This window comes from Panthera pardus, unplaced genomic scaffold (genome assembly GCF_024362965.1).
Source record: "Panthera pardus isolate Hobbes unplaced genomic scaffold, ASM2436296v1 HiC_scaffold_22, whole genome shotgun sequence".
NCBI classification, from domain to species: Eukaryota; Metazoa; Chordata; class Mammalia; order Carnivora; family Felidae; genus Panthera; species Panthera pardus.
This window is the reverse complement of record NW_026526788.1, coordinates 22,477,723-22,488,526: the sequence shown is the minus strand read 5'-3', so window position 1 is coordinate 22,488,526 and position 10,804 is coordinate 22,477,723. Positions and strand designations below refer to the sequence as shown.

Below are 10,804 nucleotides of genomic sequence, written 5' to 3'. Positions count from 1 at the left end.
GATTTTGTGCAATTATTTAATAAGCATGGGCTGACCAATAAACAAGTGACTAGTAGTAACTTTGATTAGCAGCTTTATATTTCTGCAGAACCTCAAAACAGATCCAAAGAAATGGTGGTCATTATGGGTTCAGGGACTTTAAGTCCATAGGTCAGCCCCACCAGAGACAATCAGTTCCAGGTTCCCTTCCTTGGCAGCATTCTGGAAGGCCTATATGGACCAACAACACCTGTGTAATAAAGTAAAGAAGAGAAAGGGGGTTCAGCAAGACCGTGACAATTGGCGTGATTTGGAGGGAAGGAAAGGTCAAATAACAAAGATCATGATCAAATCTCTTACCAGCTAGGTATAAATTAAGAGACAAGAGCAGAGTGATGAATAAAGAGCCCCTTTCCCACACTTTTGATCCCAGGATGTCTACTACCACGCTATAAGCTCTTAAAAACTAAGAGCCAGAACTAGAGGCAGATGGGAGCAGAGACACATTAATCATGGGCAGTCACAATGGAAACCACAGACTCCTTCTGCTGAAGTCCCCTATTACCCAGCTTCTGACCCATTCCACAACATAATTTGAGAAAGCAGTATAGACCAGGTATTTCATTGGAAGAAAGGAACAATTAAAAATAAAACATGGATAGTCAGTGAAATTGAGGACATTTTCAAGTTCTTCAAACATTACAAAAATGGTCAAACCAATGCAGGGGGAACTGGAGAATGTTTACATAAAATGAAATGATACCTCACAATTATAGCTACAGTTTGACCAAATGGACTACGGGGTCTGTGCATAACCATTCTTTTTGTCCTGGACATAAGGCTCTTTCCCCATGATAAAGATGTTATAATAGAAAAATTACATGAGAAGAAAGTTAAAAAAATTAAAAAGAGGTCTGGAAGATGTATGAGAGGAGTTAATTACATAGGATAAAATGAAGTCAGCAAGCAACAGATTTTGAAATTTGAAAGTTAACATAAGCCTGTATTATGGAAAGTCTTCTGGGTACCACTGATCTGTTACTTCTCCCATAGTCTCTGTTGAAGTCTAAGTGGATGGTAAATAATATAGTTACACAACCACATTTTTTCCTTTTTTTCCTCCCTTGTTAAGAACACTACTGGAAACTAACCATAGACTGAAGAGAGGGAAGGGTTTTCTCCAGAAGCCTTGTATAACTTTATCTGAGATTGCAGTAAAATAGTCAGCTGTGGCTTAGTTTGATCTACTTATCCATACTATCACCTGAAGGTTGAGCCTGCCCAGAGAGTAGAACAGATTTCATTTTCTGTGTGCTTGCAATAAATCTTGGATTTCATGAGCAGTAAATATTTGCAATAAATCTCATTTTATTTAAATTACATTGATCAGGTTGCTTTCTTTTTTTTTTTTTTTATACAGCAAATCTCTGGCAAAGATGGGATTTTAGCAAAACACAAGTTCCCCCTTTGGGAAGAAACACAATGTATCATTTGGATTTCAATCAGAAAACATAAACCATTTAAGGTATTTCAAACAGATAGAATTTAATATAGGGAACTGATTGAACCAGTGATGAAAAAAAATAAGGAGCTGAACTGGAGATGGTGAGACATCCCAGAGATCAGCAACAAGAACAAGATGGCACTTCCCTAGGACTGGAGAAACACAGAGAAGAGGTGGTGTTCCCAAATCCACAAGCAGAGGTCACTGGGTACAAAATGGGGTGATAGTGGGCCTTCCCAAGGGAGCCATAAAGAGAGACATTTTCCAGCAGAATCTGGAACCACACAGGAGGCACAGGAATGCTGCCAGAGATGCTACCAAAAGCAAAGAAGAGAGAAGTCTTTTCTCCCTCTTCGGGTCTCCTTTATGCCAGTGTAGTCCATTGGTCAAACCTACAATGATACTAGAAGGCTAGAGTCCTGAAAAATATAGTTTCTTGTAGTACAGAACAGGGCAGATAAATACAGAATATGGATCCGAAAGTAAGCAAGCCAAGATCTGCCCCAAGTGGGCTCCAAGAAACACTCTGTACCACATAATAAACACCCTGCAACAATTCTGGGTGGTCTGGGGGCATAATAACGGAACTTTAGTTTGTGTTATTCTCCTTATATTTTTCTTTTTACCCATTTCATTCTGATCCTCAGTATCCTCCCTTGGGGATTTCTGTAAGATCGTAAGTTACTTGAAATAATAAAACCAGCTGCATATATTATATTAAAGATACTAGAGGAAGAAGGAAAAGAGGGATGTACCTATATGAGCAACAGGCAGCAAAAGGGGAATAATTCTAAACACTATATAGAGAATAGAATACAGATATCTTAGGGAATCACTCACATGTTACTCAGTGTTGACATCCCAAGGAGAAAGCATGCCCTTAGGGAAAGTGGGTATGTGGCATCCCAATGAAGCCTAAAACCTAAGCACAAGATATCCCTGCCTTGGCAAAGGGTCCCATGCCCTAGACAGGGTCCGGATACAGCAAAGCTTTCAGACAAAAAGGGAAGTGCAAGCTGAAGTACCATGTGTATCAAAATGAGCCAACAATGGGGCGCCTGGGTGGCTCAGTCGGTTAAGCGTCCAACTTCAGCTCAGGTCACGATCTCGCGGTCCGTGAGTTCGAGCCCCGCATCGGGCTCTGGGCTGATGGCTCAGAGCCTGGAGCCTGCTTCCGATTCTGTGTCTCCCTCTCTCTCTGCCCCTCCCCCATTCATGTTCTGTCTCTGTCTCAAAAATAAACGTTAAAAAAAATTTTTTTTTTAAATAAAAAAAAAAGGAGCCAACAAGCTTCAACTAATTCCCCATCCCAGCCTTCCCTACTCACTTATCTCAGTACCAGCAGGAAACAAATGGCACACTCAGAAAAGTTTAACTGAAAGAACTTAACAAGAGGACTATTACTTAAATGCGAAGAGGATTAATGAAATCAACAAGGATGGCAGGGCATCTTGGAGAATGCCATTACATTCAAGGCCTGAAGGGAAAAAGGAAGAAAATATTGTTATCACAGCCCCATACAAGCTGAAACCACAGAGAAAAAGCTTTCCACCAAGTAGTTCTGATGCCTAGGGAAGCACACTCACTGTTCCAACAATGGTGAGAGACAAGAAAAAAGCAAAAGAAATAGATATACTAACTTTTTCTTTCCTTTTCAACTCTAGCTGGTACCTCTCTGGCTCAACCCATCTAGAAGTCAAAGAGCACAACACATAAGCCCAGCTATGACAATCTGCCCCTGTGCTCCAGGGCACAAAATGGACAGAGAAGGAGAGAAGGGCTAAAACTAGGAGAGTCTAAATAAAGAACAACCCAGAGAAAATTAGAATAATAATTCAAAAAGATACACACAACCCCTATATTTAGTGCAGCATTATTTACAATAGCCAACATATGGAAACAACCCAACTATATATATATAAAATATATATATATATATAAAATATATATATAAAATATACATAAAATATATATAAAATATATATATCTATATATAATATATATATAGATAGTGGAATATTATTCAGACATAAAGAAGAATGCAATCTTGCAATCTTGCCATCTGCAACAACATGAATAGATCTAGAGGGTATTATGCTAAGTTAAATAAGTCAGTCAGAGAAAGACAAATACCATATGATTTCACTCACATGTGGAATTTAGGAGACAAAACAAATGGACAAAGGAAAAAAGAGACAAACCAAAAAGACTCTTAACTATAGAGACAAACTGATGGTTACCTAGGGGAAGTGAGTGAGGGATGGGTGAAATAGGTGAAGAGTATTAACAGTACACTTATGATGAGCAGTGAGTAATGTATAGAACCCTTGATTCATTATATTGTATACCTGAAACTAATATAACACTGTACACTAATTACACCTGATTTTTTTATTTTTTTAAAGTGGAGGGAGGATAAAGAAAGAAAGAATAACCAACACTCAGCAGCTCCATATTTTGTGGAGTCTGAGGTTTCTACAATTTGAGGGGCTTACCTAAAAAAATAACTACAAATATAGGGGCTTCGGTGTGTTTCAGTCAGTTAAGCATCCGACTTCAGCTCAGATCATGATCTCGTGGTCTGTGAGTTCGAGCCCCACGTAGGGCTCTGTGCTGATAGCTCAGAGCCTGGAGCCTGCTTCTGATTCTGTGTCTCCCTCTCTCTCTGCCCCTCCCCCCACTCATACTCTCTCTCTCTCTCTCTCAAAACAAATAAACATAAGAATTTTTAAAAATTAAAAAAAATAACAATATATAATTACAATACAAAATTTGATATGGAAGTACATATTTGTTTCTATTGAGAAGAAAAATCACACAAAAACACAAAGTTTAGGGGCACCTGGGTGTCTCAGTTGGTTAAGCGTCTAACTCTTGATCTCAGCTCAGGTTTTGATCCCAGGGTCCTGAGTTTAAGCCCTTCATTGGGCTCCACGCTGGGTGTGAAGCAAACTTAAAAAATAATAATAAATATGGAGCACCTGGGCGGTTCAGTCAGTTAAGCAACTAACTCTTGGTTTTAGCTCAGGTTCATGAGTTCGAGCCTCGCATCAGGCTCTGTGCTGCCAGTGTGAAGCCTTCTTGAGATTCTCTCCTCCCCTTCTATCTCTCTGCCCCTCCCACGTTCTCTCTCTGTCTCTCTCTCTCTCTCTCTCAATAAACAAACAAACAAACTTAAAATTTTAAAATTTTTAAATAATAAATAAGAATTTTTAAAAAACCCAAAGCTTAAAATTTTTTTAGTGTTTATTTTTGAGAGAGAAACAGAGTGCAAGCAGGGGAGGGGCAGAGAGAGAGGGAGACACAGAATCTGAAGCAGGTTCCAGGCTCTGAGATGTCGGTGCAAAGCCTGACACGGGGTTCGAACCCACAAACTGCAAGATCATGACCTAAGCCAAAGTCGGACACTTAACCGACCAAGCCACCCAGGCGCCCCCGCCAAAAAAAAAACCCAAATTTTAATACCTAACAAATACTCAACTGTCAGAATCTGAAAAAAAGCATATTCTTATTAATTAATAACTGCCCTAAGATATTTTTGTAATATTTACCTTCTCTGTAGTATTGGCTGCAATTTTTTTTATCATCTCTTTATGTAAGAACACTTTCTTTTTTTTTAATATGAAGTTTATTGTCAAATTGTTTTCCATACAACACCCAGTGCTCATCCCAACAGGTGCCCTCCTCAATGCCCATTACCCACCCTCCTGTCCCTCCCACCCCCCATCAACCTTCAGTTTATTCTGTTTTTAAGAGTCTCTTACGGTTTGGCTCTCTCCCTAACTTTTTTTTTTCCTTCTGCTCTCCCATGGTCTTCTGTTAAGTTTCTCAGGATCCACATAAGAGTGAAAACATATGGTATCTGTCTTTCTCTGTATGACTTCTTTCACTTAGCATAACACTCTCCAGTTTCATCCACGTTGCTATAAAAGGCCATTTCATTCTTTCTCATTGCCACATAGTATTCCATTGTGTATATAAACCACAATTTCTTTATCCATCCATCAGTTGATGGACATTTAGGCTCTTTCCATCATTTGGCTATTGTTGAAAGTGCTGCTATAAACATTGGGGTACAAGTGTCCTTATGCATCAGCACTCCTGTATCCCTTGGGTAAATTCCTAGCAGTGCTATTGCTGGGTCATAGGGTAGATCTATTTTTAATTTTTTGAGGAACCTCCACACTGTTTTCCAGAGTGGCTGCATCAGTTTACATTCCCCCCAACAGTGCAAGAGGGTTCCCGTTTCTCCACATCCTCTCCAGCATCTATAGTCTCCTGATTTGTTCATTTTAGCCACTCCGATTGGCGTTAAGGTGATATCTGAGTGTGGTTTGGATTTGTATTTCCCTGATGAGGAGTGACATTGAGCATCTTTTCATGTGCCTGTTGGCCATCTGGATGTCTTCTTTAGAGAAGTGTCTATTCATGTTTTCTGCCCATTTCTTCACTGGATTATTTGTTTTTTGGGTGTGGAGTTTGGTGAGTTCTTTATAGATTTTGGATACTAGCCCTTTGTCTGATATGTCATTTGCAAATATCTTTTCTCATTCTGTTGGTTGCCTTTTAGTTTTGTTGATTGTTTCCTTTGCAGTGCAGAAGGTTTTTATCTTGATGAGGTCCCAATAGTTCATTTTTTTGCTTTTAATTCCCTTGCCTTTGGAGATGTGTCAAGTAAGAAATTGCTGCAGCTGAGGTCAGAGAGGTTTTTTCCTGCTTTCTCCTCTAGGGTTTTGATGGTTTCCTATCTCACATTCAGGTCCTTTATCCATTTTGACTTTATTTTTTGTGAATGGTGTAAGAAAGTGGTCTAGTTTCATTCTTCTGCATGTTGTTGTCCAGTTCTCCCAGCACCATTTGTTAAAAAGACTGTCTTTTTTCCGTTGGATATTCTTTCCTACACTTTCTAATATCCATTTTTACAATGAGAATAGAATGAAAATTTAATATTTTCTGGAATCAAAAAAATTTTATTATTGATAACTGGGATGCATAAAATATGCAGCATTACAAAAATATGCTTTTGTTGTGTATAGTTCTGTTGTAAATTTGTGCCCTACAAACAGGAATTTTGATAAGTTCTATTTTGCATGATTACCATAAATTTTTAAAAATATATGCTGCTTTTTAATTTGCATATATTATCATTTGTATACATTATCAAATATATTCCCGGACAGCACAGCACTTCCATTGAAAATAGATTTTGATGAGAACCAAATTCTCCACTAACAATTAAACGCATCTGATGACTGAATGAATTTTCCAGAGATCAGCTTCCAGTTCCATGCATTGCATGCCTAGCTTTTACTCTACTATCCATATTTCTGTTTCCAGGAACCATAGAGGGCATTCATACACTGATGGCCAGCAGTGGCTTAACTACACAATAGTGATTGAAAAATCACATAGATATAACTCACTAAACCCAACAAAATATCATGAACTCAATTTTCCCTAAGCTGAATCTTATAAAATCCTGAAGCATGGTTAAAGGAAATACAGAACAATGAGGTTTGTAGACTTCCATTTCAACCAAGTTAAAATATACTCATGGTATAATTTTAAAAAATTATTACCTAACTCTTCTAGAAGCAATAACTAGAAAGTCTAGTTAGCAATAACTCACTCAGTGACAAGGAGTGCCCCTAGTGTCCAGATTGTGGTTTCTAAATACCATTTCTAAATAATAATAATAATAATAATAATAATAATAAAAATTAACGCTGAAATCCTCAGCAAGATGGCTGACTCCAGGTCTGGTGCAACAAATCAATATAAGCCTACAACATCCTGTCATACGAGAAAGCAAAGAAGCTATCCACATTCACTGAGGTCATGTCAAGAGATAATAGGAGCCAAGTGAAAGGGACTCCCACTGGCCAAAGATGAGATAGTTTGTGCATCAAAAAGTATAATAACTATAACGAATTAAATCAGATATGTTTTTTAAGAATCTATGAGGTCATACTGGTTTCCACAGTGGATGTAACAATTTACATTCTCACCAACAGAGTGCCAGGGTTCCTTTTTCTCCACATCCTACCCAAAACTTGTTATTTCTTGCCTTGTGCACTGAAACTAATGAACACAATGTGTCAAGTACACTCAAATAAAAAAAAATACAAACATACAATACATGTCACGCCAAGTTAAAAAAAATCTATGAGGTTATAATGATATATTTTTAAAAAATCAGTGGTTCCATTTGAAGGTTTATTAGGGCATGAACCTCTCATTCTAAGATTTTCTAAAGGGGGATAAATTATCCCACGTTCGTGTACTAACTAGATTCTAGTGTAATCAAATAATTGATGAAAAGTAATTCTTCTCTATAGAAGAATTCCACTTAGTAATTACAAAAGGAATGATTAAATTAAAATATCTATCTTTTGTAGCCCCTAATGAAATAATAGCTATAGACAATGGTCATCCAGGGTTGCTAAAACCATCTGGGAAATGATGCATGGGTCAGGCTGAAAATATCTGAAACCTCCAGTCAATCTTAACATGACAAAAAATAAAATAAGATAAAATAAAATACAATGAAAAGAAAGTGTGTCAAGCATCAGATGCCTCTGATGTGATATAATAGTGAGTCCACAGCAACACTTATGAAATGTTCTACCAAAACATTGAATTTGAATATGATCAAGGATCTTAGCTACATGTAACTACCAGTTTACAGGAAATACACAAAGGAAATACACAGACAAACATGTCAAATGACACCACAGGGATGAAATCAGCTAATCCCAGAGTGTAGGATATGCTATAAGACACAAGATCCAGTTTCTTCAACAAATAAATGCATTAAAAAAGAGAAAGGGGGAGGAGAAAATTTATAGATTTAAAGAATTTTAGGAAACACCAAATGCAATACATGGACTTTATTTGAATTCTCATTCAAACAAGTCAGTTTAAAAAATGTTATGGAAAAATAAGGTAAACTTGGTGAATACTGAAAATGTATTTAATGATATTAAAGAAATAGTGTTTCATGTAGTGGTGGCATCCGCAGCAGCAGCAGAAAGAGTTTGGTTGGGGCCACGTCTCACACCATTTTGCCAGTACAGCCTAGCAAGAGGCCAGAAGGCAGAACTTACCTTTGAATCTGTGAATGAAGGCATTGAATGCATTTGTAAAATTATGAAGAGCATCCGAAGAGAATGAATCCCAACAGCCCCTCTATCACATATGATATCAGTCAGTTGATTTTATCGATGATCTGGCAGACCTCAGCTGCCTTGTTTGCAGAGCTAATACCCAGGCATGCCAACCTCACAACAAGGACTGGATTAAAGAGAAAATCTACATGCTCCCTTGTCGGCAGGTCCAACATGCCAGGAAATAGTTGAGTAGGAGGCATTGGGGGTTGGGGGTGGGCTTGGAACACAGGTATGTCCAGTGTGCTGCAGGGGAAGTTTTGTGTTCTAGGAATCCTGTTTCCATTGTGTACACTCTAGCCAGAATTGAATGTATTCGATGAAATGGGAGGACCTTGGTCAATCTGAAATCCCCATGGCCCCTTGCCCCCAACTTCTATTTAACATAAACCTTTTAATAATATAGACAGAAGTTGATTTTTGTCAGTGAATACTGGTCCCAGTCCTTCAAACTATTCATATCTGCTTTATAACATTCACCATACTAACCCTTGTTCAAGTTGGGGTGGGAGTAGTGACAGTTTCATTGTATCTTCAAGATCAGGTCTTAGTGAAAAACAAATGTTCTTTAAGGTTTTGTTTTTTTTTTTTAAGAAGAAATCATGTTAAGTAGTTTTTTGAGGGGGGGGTAAGCTGTAATAGTGATTTAAAAAAATAGTGTCTCATCTCTTAGAGATACATACTGAAATATTTACGAGTGAAGTAATATTGTGTGTACTATTTACTCCAAGTTATCCAACAGATAGGGGTAAGGCATAGGAGAGACGGTGTGGATAAAATAGGGCCCACCATGTGCTGATAATAGATGAATCAGGGCAACAGGCATATGGAGATTTATCCTACTATTTTTTCTAATTTTATGTATGCTCAAAACTTCCATAACAATTTTATTTTTCAAAAAGCAGCTGAAGAAAAAAGAACTTTTCCAAAAGGTTTACTGAAACTGGAAAATGCCACTTTTCCTCTTGTATCATGGAGAAGAAAGTCTACTTAGGCCTTCAACTCTTCAGGCAGTGAATTTGACCCAACAGTGATTCCCTTCTCTCTTTCCAATCGGTAAATATTGCCTGTATCGTCAAGCGTTCAAGGCCAACTCCTTAATGTATCACAGAACACCTGTCTACACATCACCACTGATACAGGACAAAGATGAAAACCTTGAGCAGGGGTATCCTGACTCAGTTATGTGTAGCAGGACAAAAACCTTTCTGAACCCTGAACAGACTTTGAATTAATTTGACCCTCCACTATTATTTGAAGGCCTTGCCTGAGTGAGAAATAAATAAATAAAGCAAACCTCAATAAGCAATCATTAAAAGGTACTTGGATCGTCAGCTGGTGACAGATCTCTGAATGCCGGGGAGGGGGTGGGGGTTGTTCAAGATCTCTGCAGTACACGTAACTTCTCCCTGAAATAGCTAAAACGCTTCCTCGGCTCCCACCAGTCTCTGGAGTCCTTGCTTTACGGAAATTTAAGGCTCAAAGTGTCTACCCTTCCCCACGATAAAGTACAGAATTGATCAGGATTATGGAACCTGGAACTCTACATGTAAGAATTTTGTTTGAATATATCATGTGTTAGACAGTGACACCTATTGGTAAAGTGTAGTATTGTAAACCAGGACTATCGAATATTGCAATGCAGTCAAACCTTTCTAACTCAGACACAATGGAAAAAAGCCAGACTGAATTGGGGAAAATCCGTGGCAGGAAAAAAATCACTGTCATATGCTTTTATCACCTTCAACTAGTCTACATAATTCAAACTAGGCTAAAGGTGAGGTGTACTAGACCCTTACAGAAAGTATTTTTTGACGAGCCCAGCAAATATTCAGCCTGAACTGTAGTGATATGCCTTAAGTTGCAATTAATTCTTTTTAAATGGGTGTTCCCAAAGTTCTTAAAGCTGCTTTGTTCTCTTAAGTGGACAAACATTTCACAACCCTATCTCGATAAAGTATTAAGTGAATTTTATTTCTCTAAAAGTGACCCTCTGAAAATTCACAAATTCTAAACTTGTGAAATCCAAATCAATAAAAAATATATATATGCCTTCTATACTCAAATTAGACAAAAGATTAGGAGATACATTTCAGCATTATAAATGCCCAATGTAAATATGGAAGGAGGGGGCTTCTAAGTATGAAATAAATAA

General features: G+C 37.8%; 1 pseudogene; it reads left to right on the top strand.

Annotated features, from left to right (window-relative positions):
- The first annotated feature begins 1,581 nt into the window (after positions 1-1,581).
- Positions 1,582-8,837, top strand: LOC128779055 (enhancer of rudimentary homolog; annotated as a pseudogene).
- The last annotated feature ends 1,967 nt before the right edge of the window (positions 8,838-10,804 follow it).